This window comes from Pseudopipra pipra, chromosome W (assembly GCF_036250125.1).
Source record: "Pseudopipra pipra isolate bDixPip1 chromosome W, bDixPip1.hap1, whole genome shotgun sequence".
Lineage (NCBI taxonomy): Eukaryota > Metazoa > Chordata > Aves > Passeriformes > Pipridae > Pseudopipra > Pseudopipra pipra.
Window position 1 is genome coordinate 35,207,998 of NC_087580.1, and position 15,729 is coordinate 35,223,726.

Below are 15,729 nucleotides of genomic sequence, written 5' to 3' on the forward strand. Positions count from 1 at the left end.
GGGGTTCGGGGGGGGCATTGGATCCCCTTTCCCTGGGGTCGGTCCGCCAGGCCGGCAGGGGGCGCTGTGGCGGGAGGGGTAATGGCGGATCACGGGTCATGCCGGCGGGTAACGCCGGCGCGCCTGCGCAGTGCAGCCAGGGCGCTGGGACAGCCCCACCCCCCCCACGCGGGTTCCAGGCCCCGCGCTCTGACCCTCGGGAACCCCCGAACCCCTCGGCTAAACCCTCCCGAGCCCTCCAGCCTTTCCACCCACAGCCGCGCTCCCCGCAGCCCCGAGCGGATCCCCAGAATCTCGCTCTCCGAGAGCACCCTCACCTCCGCCACTACCGCTGCCCCGCAGACAACATGGCGCTCTGCGCACGCCCCGCCTCTCGAGCCCCCGCCGCAGCCAATCAGCGCTCGGCCCGTCCCCGCCCCGTCCCTGCCGGCCCCGCCCTGTCGGGTGAGCGGGGCGGGCACGGCGGGAAAGCGGCGGGGGGGAAAGAGCGGGGGGGACCCCAAAGGGAGCGCGAGGGGCGGGGGTCACCCCCAAAGGGGGCTGGGGGGAGCCGGGCTGTGAAGGGACTGCTTTTCCAAACTGCCCTGCTTATCCCGCATGTGCACACTTCTCTCCTGCTGGGATCTGGCCCAGACAAACCTGAAAATACCTGGAAGTGCCACCTCCACCAGCACTTCCTCCACAGCTGCTTTCAAGGATTTCTCTTCAATTTGCCAAGGAAATGCTTCCAGATCATACTTCCATCTACAAGTCAGAACACCAGCCTGCACCAGGACTCCTGCTTGTTTTCCCTGCACTTGCTGACAGGAGGTGCAGAGGCAGGATGTCAGCACTTCATTACCAACAGCCTTAACGGGGCATGACTCCACTTTTTAACCTTGGAAGAAGAGCAGCTTTTCCTTTTCCTCTCCTGTTTTTTGGGGTTAGTTTTTTTTTACCTTCTGAATAAAAGAACACATGTGTAAATTGAAATAATCTGAACCCAACTTTTAAGAAGACTGACACCTTTGAGCAGCTTCCTCTTAACCCTCTCTCCATGTTGCAGGAGTGGCCAGATGAAGAGTTACCAGCCCATCCTGGCTTTCAGAATGGCACAGCTGGTGGTTAGAGATTCATCTCACAGTTATCTAGAATATGCCCAAACTTGTTCTGCCCTTCCTAATTCCTAACTCAGACCAATGGCTCCAAACCCAGCATCTGGGAGGCTGATTAGGTTGGCAAGAACATTTCCCTGTGTGATAACAGTGTGGGCACAAGGACTGGGAGTGTGTCATAAGAAATCTGACTTGCATACATGGGGTAGGAGATAAAAAAAAACACAGATAAGCAGAAAATGTTTGCAAGGAAGAATTGGCAGCAAATCTGTCAGAAGATTAGTGCAGGTGACTATCAAATACAGGAGAAAACATGATGAAAGGAGTAACTCATGACTCTTTATCTGAGCTATGAAATGAACAGTAACTTCAGCCACTGATGAGAGATTTGTTTAAATATAGAAGTGAGTTTGCAGTTGTAGCATTTTCCACATTAAAGCCTACAGCTGGTAAATAATAAAATAAGCAATTAAAAAGCAATCAAGCTTGCTGCATGAAAACCTCTCAAACAGGCTGCTTCAAACAACAACAGTCTTCTTGCTCCCCTCCTTCCCCCAAGCCCCAAAACTTCACCACATCTCAGGTCTGCACTACTCACACACATCACTTGGCAGAGGAAAGCCACACAAAACAAAAGATAAAGAATAATTACTTGTTTTGGTAGGTACTGATGGTCACGTGTGTGGAATGGGAGGTCCCAAGAGGAGTGTCAGCTTGGTGGATGGTCCCTCTTGGGAAGTACAGTAAGTCACCTGGCTGCAAGAAAATTGATATATTTAGGGCACCAGGTCAAACCTTATTGCAGTCAGAGAAAATACTCTCTGAGCAGACAGTCTGACAATATATATCCTTTAGAATCACAAAATGGAGCAGTCCTGCAATGTACACTTTAATAACATAAAGAACACTAAGCCAGAAGTTCAGAACCTTAAACTTTCCAACCTGCTGTCAATATTTGCTGAAAACGTGAAACAAGCTTTTTAACATCACAGAACACACAGACTCCCACTGAGCTGCAGGAAGAGGACAAAGAAGCAGCTGAGATGGACCTGCTGGCAACACAGTGGGCTGGCAGAGGAGCAGTGAAATGGGGATTTGGTCAGATCACATCAAAAGAAAAGGCTAGTATTCCACGAGAAAAGCCAAATATTCTATAAAAATGGTAATCTGTTACAATACTGTTGTCTGAGATTTTCAGTTAAAGCACTTAAAAAACAGGTACGACCTTCCTCCTCCTCCTCCCTATCTTTCTTCTCACCTATGTAAATTAAAACTCCACACTGAAAAAAAACTAGATAAGGAAAGTCAAGACAAGAAAGGTGTAAAGCACATAAAATTGCCTCCAAGAAGGAAATAAAAGTTTACTTATGGCTTGTCCTGTAAACACCTATAGAGTTGGACAGCACAGTCAAAGAAAACTGCCTTCCTTACCAGAGTGGGGACTACACCAACCAAGAGTATTCTGAATTCTCTTCATTTGAAAGATGGAGAAAGGAAATATTCTAGAAAGACGTTTAGGGAGGAAATAGAGTCAAACAACAGCATCCCTCTCAGAGGCAGCCACAAAGAGACAACCAAACTTTGACACCAGCCACCCAGAAGAAGTGGGTCACAGGAAGTGAACAACAGCAAACAGAAGGAAAATAAATTAAAAACTTGGATAACTTTTAAGCCCATCATTATTCCATAAAAATGAAAGGCACTGAAGTCTGGTCCAAAATATTCCAGAAATGAAAAAGGGAACTGTAGTTTACTAGACTTTGCATCACCCAGTACACGATGACGACTGAATATTCCCCTCTGTCAAACAACACAGCTCATGATGTCAGCATCCCACCCAATGGGTCACACTATTCCTAAAACACCTACACCATCCAACATGTCACACTATTCCTAAAACACCTACACCCAAATGCAGCTCTGGACACTGAGAAGAGCAGAGAGAGGCTCCATAACAGGCCAAAAGGCAGAGAAACTCCTGAGGATTCCAACATGGAGCAGCACCACCAGCTGGACAAGTAGCACTTCAAAAGCAGGTCAAACAGAACAGGACAAGCACCAGATTCCCTGCTGACACTCAGTAATCTTCATGAAATGTTCCTTTTATTCCAAAAATCAACCACCAACCAAACACTTGAATTTCACGTTTGGAAAAAGGAAGAGCAATTAATACAGCAAGTTTATATGGGGTTTGGGTCATGCTTTTCTTTATCAGCCAAGGATAAATATTTAAATCTCATTCACCAGAACAGTGACAATGTTCAGTGCAGCAGTAAGTCTCAGTGCACAGAAGGATTAGCCTGAGGGATTACAGGCAGCATGTAAAAGCATAAAAATGTTTTATAACCATACACAAACCCAGTGTTTTTTCTGCACACAACTCCACAAACATGACCGAGGAGTCAGGGTGCCCAACCTGGAGAGTACTAGTCAATTTACAGAAATAACTGGGGGTTTTGGCCCATTATTTAAATACTAGAAGCAAAGGATACCTTTAAAAAAGGATACAGACAACTATCACCCAAATTTCTCGTGCTCGCAGTGTGCAAACCCTCCCCTCAGTTTCACAGCCACAATCACTGTCTGCAAGAAATGGACCACTTTTAACTTTTCTGGCAATCACAGACCAGACCACCTAAGGCAATGAAATTCTCATACCTTTAATATGAACTCATGTGTGGGATTCCCAATCCTATCTTCTGATTCCACATCATATTCCCGAGCTAAAGGCACCCTTGGTTTATAGAGCCGCCAGTGTTTCTCGCCTTCCAGCTGAAGGATAAACACCTGCAAAAGACCATAAATCCAAATCCATAAGGAAGTAATTCCTTTCACATTAATTTTTAGATAGCTACAATTCAGAGAAATTTAAATTTGAACTAATTTTTTTTGTCTCTATTTAGAGACAACAGACAGAGGAGTTGTGAAGTGGGATCTGTTTTATCCTAAGGCAGGCATTTGGAAATCCCTGCTTCTCTCCAGTCACTTAAGTAAGTGCTAGAGAACTAACCCAAAAGGAACATCTGCCACACAAATATCCAAAATTTCAGGTGAAAGAGGCTTATCCCCAACAGAGCATCAGAAACCTCTATAGGGTGCCCAATGGGGGTAGATGGCATGAGTTAGAAATGCTGGATGTGAGGCTGCTGAATAACAAGCATAAAGAAAATGAAACTCCAGGTGTATTGAATGGAAATGAAAATATTAAAAAGCAAAATATACATATAAGGATTGGATTTTTTGATTTGGTTTAAGTGGGATAGTCCAATTTTTTCTTTATAACGCAGTGTATATTTGTATGTTTCTTTTAGAAGCTGATTTAAAATGCATTTGGACCACAGGAATTCATCATATCAGTAACTTCTTAAAAACAGCAGGACCAACAAGCACAACCAGTCTGCTGCTACAGTCCAGCTGAAGAAAGAGCAAGTGCTTAGTAAAGGAAAAAGGACTTGTAAATTCTTGGGGCCTGAATGAAGTGAAAATGAAAAAACAGGTGCTAGAAAGCTTCTGCAGCTGTGAAAACAAACTTCTCTTTTTATCTAATGGAAATACCAGGTCTGGAAAACCCAGTTTACATGATATTATGATTAGATATTACTATTAGTAAATTTTCAGCAAAAATATGTAAGAAAAACGACTACAAGGAAACACAAATAAAAAAACCCCAACATTTTCCTATAATATTTAGTGGGGGGGAGGGTTAGAAGCACACACACAACAGCAAACACTGCCATCAGCAAAAGCCCATGCACAGTTTCACAGGCAAGGTTGTGCTGTCCTACCTCAACATCATCATAGTGAGGAGGAAGGCCCTGGGATCCCTGGGGAGGGATGTAAACATTGGACCCCACCAGAGACCCAAAGGAGCACTCCAGCTTCTCCTGAAAATCTTCCACAGCTCCTGCTGTAAAAAAAAAAGATGCTGTTACTTGCTGAAGAGCTCAGCCAAGCCCAGCCCACATCCTCCCCATGGCTTGGGAAGAATGATCACATCAGGGACACAGAGGCTGGGAAGGAAGGTGCTCTGTACCAGTGTTTCTCCTGAAGGAGAGCACTGGAGATGCAAAGGGGATCTGCCATGAGAGTCATTGCTAAGCCAAAAAGTCTGGTGCCCCAGCCTGGGTTTGTTCTCTTCCCTGTGCCATCTTTAGGCTGCACAACCAGACAGACAAGGCTGAACAGAGGAAAATAATCCCACAAACAGCAAAACACCATAAGACAAGAAGCACATGCAGGACCTGCATTCTCTCACCAGAGAGAACATACAAAGGTTAGAGACCTTTCACCAGTTACTCCAATCATTTGGGAATATTCAAAACCAAACCTGACTCATCCACACCCCACATGTGACAGACAAGGCACCGAAGGGAAACAGCAGAACGTGCCAAGTACCAGATCCACACAAGTGCAGCTTGGCCATTAAAGCTGACAGCAGCCAGGAACACTATACCTGGGACTCAGCTTGTATTTGGGATCTTATTTGGGTCCACCTCACAATTCAATTGTGTTGACACCTTCAAGACTACCTGAATCAAAGCACCTCCAAGAATCCAAGTCCTTTACACAACTGTGCAGCACCACTGTCTCCTTCTCAAACTCAAGGACTGAGAACACTCAGCTAAAATGGGCTGGTACCTTCCCACGGTGCAATTCACTGGCAAGAACACTGGAAATGTTTCACATGGTTTCACACCTTACCCTCCATTAAAGGGAAGTGGCTCAAAAGCCACAAAGTTTGCACAAGGAAACAGTGGGGCAGAAGGGATAATTTAAGCACAGATGCCTAATCATCAGTTTTGTGCATTTGGTTTTTTTTCCAAACTTTTATGTGACAGAGCAAAATTTTAAAAAGAATATCTTATTATACATATTATAGCATGAATCAGATTTTGTTCTTACTGCAGAGCAGTGAAACATGATGGACAGTGCAAAAGTATAAACTGTGTTTTAATACAGCTCATGTAAAGATTTCAGCAGGTCATCAATGTCAACCACTTCCCCTGGGGACAGACATGAAGCCATGTCTAGTGCAACTCAAGCAAAACACACCACATTATTAAGCCAGCATCAATTATATCCAGTGAAACAATCTCACCTTAAATCTCTGAGGCTGATGAAACTGTATTCTTGCCTTTTTCTGGTCAGAATCCTTCTTCAGCTGCATGTAATTCACTTTGCCTTCTTTATTTAAAACCTTCTTCTTTCCATTCACACACTGCAGATATTCACATCTCACCCATAGTACAGGCCCTGGCTGCACAGCTCCTTCAAGTCTGACAGCTGGAACAGGGACAGGCAGTAAGCAGCCACCAGGGGATCATTGCTCTGGACGAGCAGTGGCTTTTGCTCCCAGTACTCCTTGAAAAACACCTCTTCTTTGATGGGGGAGATCAAGCTCCTGAAGAGGCTGTCTGGGTTCTCAAAACTCAGGACTGAGGGAGAACAAGCTGCTTCCAGCTTTGCTCGTTTACACTGTGCCTGTGTTTCTTTTCCCATTTCAGCATGCTTCCCTCCTTTCTTGGGCATGGTTCCTGTTCAAGAGGAGAGAGGACCAAAACAATCAATCAGCAACACAACCTCAAGAGCTCACAGGCCCAGAGCAACAACTCTTACCCTACCCAGTGGGATATCAGAGTATCCCGGGAACAGCTCTGGTTTCAGAGCCTCACTATTTGCTCCAAAGCATTAACACTTTACAGAAGACAGGGAACATTGTTAGGCCTTCCTGTTGATGCTCTGGAATTACTACATTTACAAGTTTAAAACTTGTAAAATTTACCAGTTTAAGAACTAAAAGGCCAAGATTCTGCTTTCAGTCCTGTCGAGCTGTCAAACTTTGTTTATGTAGAACAAAAAGAATTCTTTCATACAAGCACAGACATTTCATTTTAAAGCTGGAAGTCATCTACTTTGTTTTTCCCAGGCAGATAGTATGATTGTGTACCATTATGCCAAAATAAAGAAGTTGATCTACAAATGGTTTGGCTGCCAAATTCTCAGGAAAGTTAAGGAGAAAATCAAGTAACGGTAGGTAACTGTGCAAGTCTGGAAAGCCAACACCTGAGAAGTTTGAACGTGCTGATGCCATAATTTCTAAGTAAAAATGACAGCTCTACTCCCTACACCCATTTGATAGGAAATGCTATCAATTTGTTGAGATACTTTTATTTACACAGATCCCGTATTTTGAAACTTAAACTCCAGTTCTGGTATTTACATGCAGCACTAAGTTCTTCTGTGCAGCAGGACACCCTTGCTGGCCCACTAACTCCTGGGCAGTGTTTCATCAGCAGCTCCTGCACAGCCTGTCCCTCAACAGTAACCGAGGGTCACCTCAGCCCTGCAGGAGGGAATTCACATCACCTCCTTCCTGAGAGAATGAACATTCCCAACTGCAGCACGAGGCAAGGGAACGCGTAAAAAATTAAAGACTGAAAATCAGTCCCTGACTGACAGCAAGGTCTGAAGATGCTGCTGAAGGCACCAAGATCTAAAGCTGACATCCCCAAATGACAGCAACACAAATGCAGCCAAGCCTGGATTAATAGTTTTGTATTCCAGACCTAAATCCATTGTACCAACCTCTCAGCTCATTCACACTGATTTAAAGAAGTTACATTCAGATATTTACTATTCATAGAACGCAGCTTCATTTACAACACGGGCTGTTCTGTAGCGTTCTGCTGGTTATTACAGCTGTTCCAAGCCCCCTGCCATGGGCAGGGATACCTTCCACAAGATCTAGTTGCTCAAAACCCCATCCAACAGGATCCAACCAGGCCTTGAGCACTGCCAGGGATGGGGCATCCACAGCTTCTCAAGGCAACCTGAGCCAATGCCTCACCACCCTCCAGCAGAAAAAAATTCTCCCTTACATTTAGTCTAAACCTAAACTGTTCAGCTTAAACCCATTGCCCCTTGTCCTGCAGCTACAGGCCCTCATAAAAAGTCCCTCTCCATCTTTCTTGCACCACTTAAGTCCTGACAGGCTGCAAGGAGGTCTCCACAGAGACTCCTCCAGATTGAGCCATCCCAGCTCTCCCAGCCTGTCTCCGCAGCTGCTCCATTCCTCTCATCACCTTCCTGGCCTTCCCTGGACTTGATCCAACAGGTCTGTGCCCTTCTCACGCTGGGAGCTCCAGAGCTGGATGCAGCGCTCCAGGTGGAGAATCCCCAGAGCGCGGCAGAGGGGCAGAACCCCCTCCCTCACCCACGGCCCGCTGAATGGGATGCAGGATACGCCCGGATTTCTGGGCTGGGAGCTCAGCGCCAGCTCAGCCCCAACTTTCCATCCACCAGCACCCCCAATTCCTTCCGTGCCGGGCTGGAGGACAAACCCCAGCGCAGAACCCCACACGGGAGCAGCTGCTCCCCGCCAGGGCTGTTCCCTCCCACACCACGGCAGCTCCCTGGGAAGCGGCGGGAATAGCGCCGGGCACAGCGGGAATAGCGCCGGGCACAGCGGGAACACCGCCGGGCACAGCGGGAATACCGCCGGGCGCAGCGGGAATAGCGCCGGGCACGGCGGGAATACCGCCCGGCACAGCGGGAATACCGCCGGGCATAGCGGGAATACCGCCGGGCACAGCGGGAATAGCGCCGGGCACAGCGGGAATAGCGCCGGGCACAGCGGCTCCGAGGACACGCGGTGTCCCCGCTCCCCCCTCCCGGCTCCCGCCGCCTCCATCCAGCCCCTTCCCGTCCCGCGGCCCCGCACTCACCCGGGCAGGAGGGAGGATCGCGTGGGATCGGGGCGGGCCGGGATGGATCGGGGCGGGCAGGGGAGGCGAGGCCAGGCAGGATGTGCCGGCTGGAAGCGGGAGGCGGTCCTGCCGCGCTGGGAGTCACGGGAGGAGCCGCTTCCGGGCGGCCAGTAGGAAATCCGGCGGCATTCCAGTGTCATTCCAGTGTGTATTCCAGTGGGAACGCAGCAGCACTAAGGTTAATCAATCTGCTTCATCCAACGGTGCCTGGGCTTCAGCTGCGTTATTTATTTTTTTTTCCTGGACCAAAAATCTTCTTCTAGAGTCTCCCTGAGTCTCCCTCAAAGAAAACTTTGGAATCCTCACCGAGCACGTGAAAACTTCCGAAATATTTTTAGATGCCTGTTAATGGTTTGGTTTACGTTGGCTAATGATGTCAGAAACAAAAGAAAATGTTAGGTAGGCTTTGCTGAAGCTTTGTTCTTGTGTACTGGCTTGAAGGATACGAAGCAGAACTAGCAGAACTAAAAAAGGTGGATTTTGGAAACCTCAGCAGCCTTACAGTGCACGGCTGATGTTGGTACAAAGTTACACTGCCATAAGTGTAACTAGAAGGACCTTTCAATGACAGGTAAGAGAGGGGACTGTGTCCTGTCAACAACTTAAGGAGGGAGAATAACAGAGCCTTGCACATCTCCAACACCAGTTCAAATCCTTCCCTTTACGGAAAGTGGTTTTCAGTCTTGTTCCTCCTCACAGTGTGGTTGTTACACAGTCATAACTTCTGCTTCCCTGGCACTAGCTGGATCCTTTGGAACAAATGTCCTGATTCCAGTGGGTTCTGCATTCATGGATGCATCCAGCAAATTCCTGTGTGCTGAGCAGAGAAAGTGGCAAAGTATAATATATAGAAAAGGGGGATGGAGGAGAGAAAAAGGCAAACGCTGCTCATACTGTTCAGTCCTTGTTCCTTTACCACCTGGACCGCTCTGTCGCCAGCTGACCAAAATATCATGGTCACTTGAACATGAAATAAGGATTAATCAGCATGTGGCTGGGTTACCAGCAGAGAGATTTTGCCAGGGGTGAACCTGCAGCTGTCCTAATTGTAGAAATGTGTACAAATTAGATAAAAAAATGTAAGTTTCTCTAGAAAGCTTTTTTTTTTTTTCCATAGGCCTGTGAGCTTCAAAGAAAAAGAAGACAATCTCCACTTTCTAATTCTGAGTTCATCACTACATCCCTCAACATCCAGGACATTTTGCAAAACTTATTAAACTTCAAATATTTTAATGTAAATGCTCACCAATAGTTGGGATATTCAAAGTGAAAAATAGGTCACTGTCATGAAATTCTCTTTATTTCTTTCATGAGAATTAGCAAGCTTTGAAGAAGGAAGTAGTTCTCCAGACTTAAAAGGTTGCATCACCTAAATTAACACTCACAGGATGTTTTCTCACTACAGATGGGCGTACCAGCAGATGCTAAAAATAGAGAGGCCACATCCTGCACCTCAGCCGGTCACAGACACCATTAAAAGATGTTATTTCTGTTCCAAAAATCCACAAAGTACCTCAGCATAACTGCCTGAACACCATCAGGGTGAATAGTCAAACAAATACACATTTACATAATGGCTGTGGTGTTTTTAATTTGCTGTGGGACATAAACCCCACACATCTGACCGGTGGTGCTGGACAAGATCGTCCAGTGACGAAGGCAAGTGCTTCCAACTCCAGGGCTGTCTCTTGAGCCGCCTCTAGAGTAGAATATCAGGGAATATCTCCGCATCTCTGTTCCGTCCTGCGATAGCCTCCATCCCTTCCCCAAGCTCTGGCAGTCCTGGTGGACTGCAGGCAGATTAGCCTCTGCCTAAGGGACAAAATCCAGCCTATACGGCAAGGACTTCAAGTATTTCAGTTTTGAGCCAGTAGGGCACTGCAGTACTGTTGTGTAAACACTAAATAAGGAGAAGGGGAAGGAAGAAAATAGAAACTTTTTTTTTTTGGTTGCAAATAGGTTTTTTTCACGTGGGTTTAGGGTGGATATTTGGGAAAGGTTCTTCCCTACGAGGGTGGTTGGGCACTGGACCAGGCTCCCCAGGGCAGTGGTCACAGCACCAAGGCTGGCAGAGTTCAGGCACACGGTGTGACTCTTGGGGTCGGTGCTGTGCCGGGCAAAGGCTTGGACTCGACGCTCCTCGTGGGTCCCTTCCACCTCAGCACGTTCTGTGATGGTGCGATGAGTTCCCTCTCTTTCAACACTTTTGTTCTTTTCAGGGCTCCTCGCTGCCCGGGGCCCGAAGCCCGCCTTCCGCGCGCCTGCTTCCCTGCCCGTTGTGGCGGCCGCAGCCAGGCGCTGAGTGCCCGCTCCCGGGCGGGCACGGCCGCTCGCTCCAGGAGTGGGGGGGCAGCGCCGGCGCCCCGAGGATTCCCGGGATTCCCTCGGCGGTTTCCAGGCAACGCTCCCCGCGCGCTCCTCGCTCCAGGGCCGAACGTGCGCAGCCAATGGGAGGCGGCGGAGTGGGCGGGGCGAGGCGGGGATTGGGCGGGGCGGGGGCGGGGCCGAGAGGGGCGGTTGGTGGGGTTTGGGTGGGAGCGGGCGGGGCCGGGAGCGGGAGCGCTGCTGCTGAGCGGCCCCCGGGCAGCGGCCCCCGGGCAGCGACCCCCGGGCAAGAGACCCCCGGGCAGCGACCCCCGGGCAGCGGCCCCAAGACCCCCGGCGAGTGGTCCCCGGTGCGCGGCCCCGGGGGAGGGACCCCCCGTGCGCGGCCCCCCGGCGAGTGGCCGCTGGTGAGCGACCCCCGGTGAGCGACCCCCAGTAAGTGACACCCAGTGAGCGACCCGCGGTGAACAAGCCCAGGTAAGAGACCCCTGCGGAGGGAACCCCAGGGAGGGACCCCCGGTGAATGACCCGCGGTGAACAGCCCCTGGCAAGTGACCCCCGGGCAGGGACCCCCGGTGCGCGGCCCCCGGGGGTGTCTGTCCGGGGCTGGGCGCGTTCCTTCCCCGTGCAGAGCCGAGCGGGGCCGTGGCGGGAGCGGGGCCGGAGCGGAGCCGGCCGGGGGGGCAGAGGGGAGCCCTGAGCCGCCTTCTGCCGAGGGGGCTGCTGGAAAGGAGCCTGCGCTGGGAGGAGCGGGGGACGTGGCCCGAGGCTGAGGCAGGGGAGCTTCAGGTCAGCTCCTGGAGAAAGGTTTCTCCCTGTGTTTTTCGGGGGGGGCTCGGGCACTGCAATGGGTTGCCCGGGCGGAGCCAGCACCCCGGCAGGTGTTTCAGAGGCGCCTGCATCTGGCCATGGCTGACAGGCTTTAGTGGTTTGGGGGTTGCTGGGGCAGTGCTGGGCTGACAGTTGGACTTGATGGAATCATGGAACGTGCTGAGTTGGGAGGGTCCCACCGGCACCGTGGAGTCCAGCTCCTGAGTTTTAGGCACCACTAAAGGAACTGAATCTGCATCGAGCTGTTTGGCTCCAAAAACTCCTCTGCCCCTAGTCTACACTGCCAAGTAAAACAAAACAGACCGTGCAAAATAGAGGCCTGTGTTCCCCCCAAAGGGAAGGCAGGCAGTTACAAACCAGGACAGTAAATCAAAGCTCAGAACATACGTTCTTGGTCCCCACAGTTGTATGACACATCAAACCAGTCCGCTGTTACCCATGCAGAACTCTCATCAGGAACCCCAAACTTTCTTGTGTGTGTTTGTATAGATATGTATATACACACATACCTATGTATAGATATCTATTTGTGTGTATCTCTGTAAGATTCTGTATCTTTGGATGTGATATTGGCATGCTATTGTTGTGTGGCAACAAGTGGACTTAAAAGGTTGCAACACTTTAGGAGATCACCTTTCTGCTTATGGGTCCTATTTTTTAAAGAAGGTATCAAGAAAAGAACTCTTTAGCCAAATATAAGTTAAGACATTAATCAGAGCAAATGTATGGATTTTTATTTCCAATTGTACAACAAGTCATTCAACTATTTGCATACTCCAAAGCTGGGTTGGAAATTTTCCCTCAGAAATAAGAAAAACTGTTTTCCGAGGCTGTTACTGACAGCCATGGCAGAGTTTCCAATAACAACTCCCCATTCTTGAAATGCAAAACCTGAAAAATGAAACAAGCGTTAACCTGGAATTCTTGTTGCCAGCACTGATCTGGACAGAAGTTACTAGAGAGTGGAGCAAAGCTAGCACCACAAACAACCTTGGGCTCTGCATTTGTTGGTCATGGCAACAAAGTTCTGCTTTTCAACCCATCTGCTAAGGAAATCTTGCCAGAACTGTGAGCTTATAACACTACTTTTCTTAAGAAGTTAGGAGGCCTTAATCCAGTGTACACAGATGAGACCCTGAAATAGGAGAGAGGCCAGTTGCTGATGATCAGTGCAGATGAGGAATCAGCTCTGCTGAGTAGGCTTCAAGCTTTGTGATTTTTACAAGTGGACTATTTCAAATCTGTTGTAGAAGAAACAGTCTTTTCTGTTTTATCAACTTTCCACTTTCAGAATACTGGAGTTTATCCCTCAAATTCAGCCTGTAGTTTCAAAAGATAAAAATCCTTACAGGAAACCTTTCAGCCTCAGTAGCCAATTGCAACATGCCCAGGGAAGTTCAGCAACAGCACCATTCATTAAATGAACTGTTCTGGCCCAGCCATCCCAGAGAGATTGAGCTCCAGTGCTAAACCCCATAGAGTGCCAAGTGCCATAAGAGCTGATTTTTGGCTTCGCTGCGATTCTCTCTGGTTTCATTTGGTGTAGCTGGCACAACTGGAGCAAAGGGTCTGGGCAAAAGTACATCCTTAGAAGGGTCCAGTACAAATCATGTGACAAGATTAGTGATTTCTCTAATTGAGGAAGTATATTAGATACAGGAATGTATTTTTCTACCTCCTCTTTCCGCACTGCTGCTGTATTCCTTCATCATGCCCTGTGAGCAGTCCCAGTGTTCTGTGATTGACGCCATAAGGGACTTGCTAACAGGGAACAAACACCTCTGACACAAAAGGTGCCACCACAGGAACCTCTTGCTGCCCAAGAAGTGCCCAGGCTGCCACAACGACTGCACCTGAAGCCAAAGGATCCTGACCTTCTTTCCTGGGGGAAAGGGCTGCAGATTCCCTTTTTTCAGCCCTGCGCTGCAATGGACGGTCCCACCTTTTGAAAAATTGATTCCAGCTGAAGATTGCTGCCAGACAAAAGGTGCAACCACAGCAAAATCTAACTGCCTAAGAAGTGCCTAGGCTGCGCCAACATCTGCACCTCAAAGCCAAAGCTTCCAGACTTATTTTCCTGGTGGAAAGAGCTGCTGTTCCCTTTTTTCAGCCCTACGCTACAACACCCTGTCTCACCTCCTGGAAAATTGAATCCAACTGAAGATTCGTGCCAGTCAAAAGGAGCCACCAAAGAAAACACTTCCTGCCCAAGAAGTGCCCACACTGCCCCAACAACTACACCTGAATTAAAGGTTCCAGTTTTTTTTTCCTGGTGGAATAAGCTGCTGTTCCCTTTTTTTAGCCCTGCTCTGAAATGGCCGGTCCCACCTTTTAAATATAGAATTCAAATGAAGATTCCTGCCAGACAAAAGGTGCCACCACAGAAAACTCTTCCTGCCCAAGAAGTGCCCAGGCTCCCCCAACAACTGCACATCAAAGCCAAAGCTTCCAGACTTTTTTTCCTTAGGAAAAGAGCTCCTGTTCCTTTTTTTCTCCCCTGCGCTGCAATGGCCGGTCCCACCTCCTGAAAAATTCAATCCAACTGAAGATTCCTGCCAGACAAAAGGTGCCACCACAGAAAGTTCTTGCTGCCCAAGAAGTGCTCAGGCTGCCCCAACAACTGCACCTCAAAGCCAAAGCTTCCAGAGTTTTTTTCCTGATTGAAGGAGCTGCTGTTCCCTTTTTTCTGCCCTGTGCTGCAATGGCCGGTCCCACCTCCTGAAAAACTGAATCTAAATGAAGATCCTTGCCAGAGAAAATGTGCCACCACAGAAAAAACTCTTGCTGCCCAAGAAGTACCCAGGCTGCCCCAACAACTGCACCTCAAAGCCAAAGGATCCAGCCTTTTTTTCCTGATGGAATGAGCTGCTGTTCCTTTTTGATGCCCTGCGCTGCAATGACCTGTCCCACCTCCTGAAAAATTGAATCCAACTGAAGATTCCTGCCAGGCAAATGTCTTACCACAGAAAGCTCTTTGCTGCCCAAGAAGTGCCCAGGCTGCCCCAACAACTGCAACTCAAAGCCAAAGGATCCAGACTTTTTTTCCTGGTGGAAAGCGCTGCTGTTCCCTTTTGGATGCCCTGTGCTGCAGTGGCCGGTCCCACCTTCTGGAAGATTGAATCCAAATAAAGATTCCTACCAGACAAAAGTTGCCACCACAGAAAACTCTTTCTGCCCAAGAGGTGCCCAGGCTGCCCCAACAACTGAACCTCAAAGTCAAACCTTCCAGACTTTTTTTCCTGAGGGAAAGGGCTGCTAATTCCCTTTTTTTTAGCCCACTCCTGAATAGGTCAAAGTAACATCCAAAACAGACTCCAGATAAAGATTCCTGCCAGACAAAAGTTGCCACCACAGGAAGCTCTTTACTGCCCAAGAAGTGCCCAGGCTGCCCCAACAACTGCACCTCAAAGCCAAAGGATCCAGACTTTTTTTCCTGGTGGAAAGAGCTGCTGTTCCCTTTTTGCAGTCCTGCGCTGTAATGGCCGATCCCACCTCCTGAAAAATTGAATCCACCTGAAGATTCCTGCCGGACAAAAGGTGCTAACACAGAAAACTCTTCCTGCCCAAGAAGTGCCCAGGCTGCCCCAACAACTGCACATCAAAGCCAAAGCTTCCAGACTTTTTTTCCTTAGGAAAAGAGCTGCTGTTCCTTTTTTTCTCCCCTGCGCTGCAATGGCCGGTCCCACCTCCTGAAAAATTCAATCCAACTGAAG

General features: G+C 48.6%; 1 long non-coding RNA gene and 2 pseudogenes across 1 annotated transcript in view; 2 read left to right on the forward strand and 1 right to left on the reverse strand.

Moving 5' to 3' along the window:
- The window catches only part of LOC135405703 (uncharacterized), a 553,771-nt gene that overhangs the window by 368,019 nt on the left and 170,023 nt on the right, over positions 1-15,729 (forward strand). The gene's annotated exons all lie outside the window — the stretch shown is intronic.
- Positions 1-15,729, forward strand: part of LOC135405250 (zinc finger protein 493-like) — a 218,376-nt pseudogene that overhangs the window by 112,615 nt on the left and 90,032 nt on the right.
- LOC135405538 (ribosomal oxygenase 2-like) lies at positions 1,679-6,634 on the reverse strand (annotated as a pseudogene).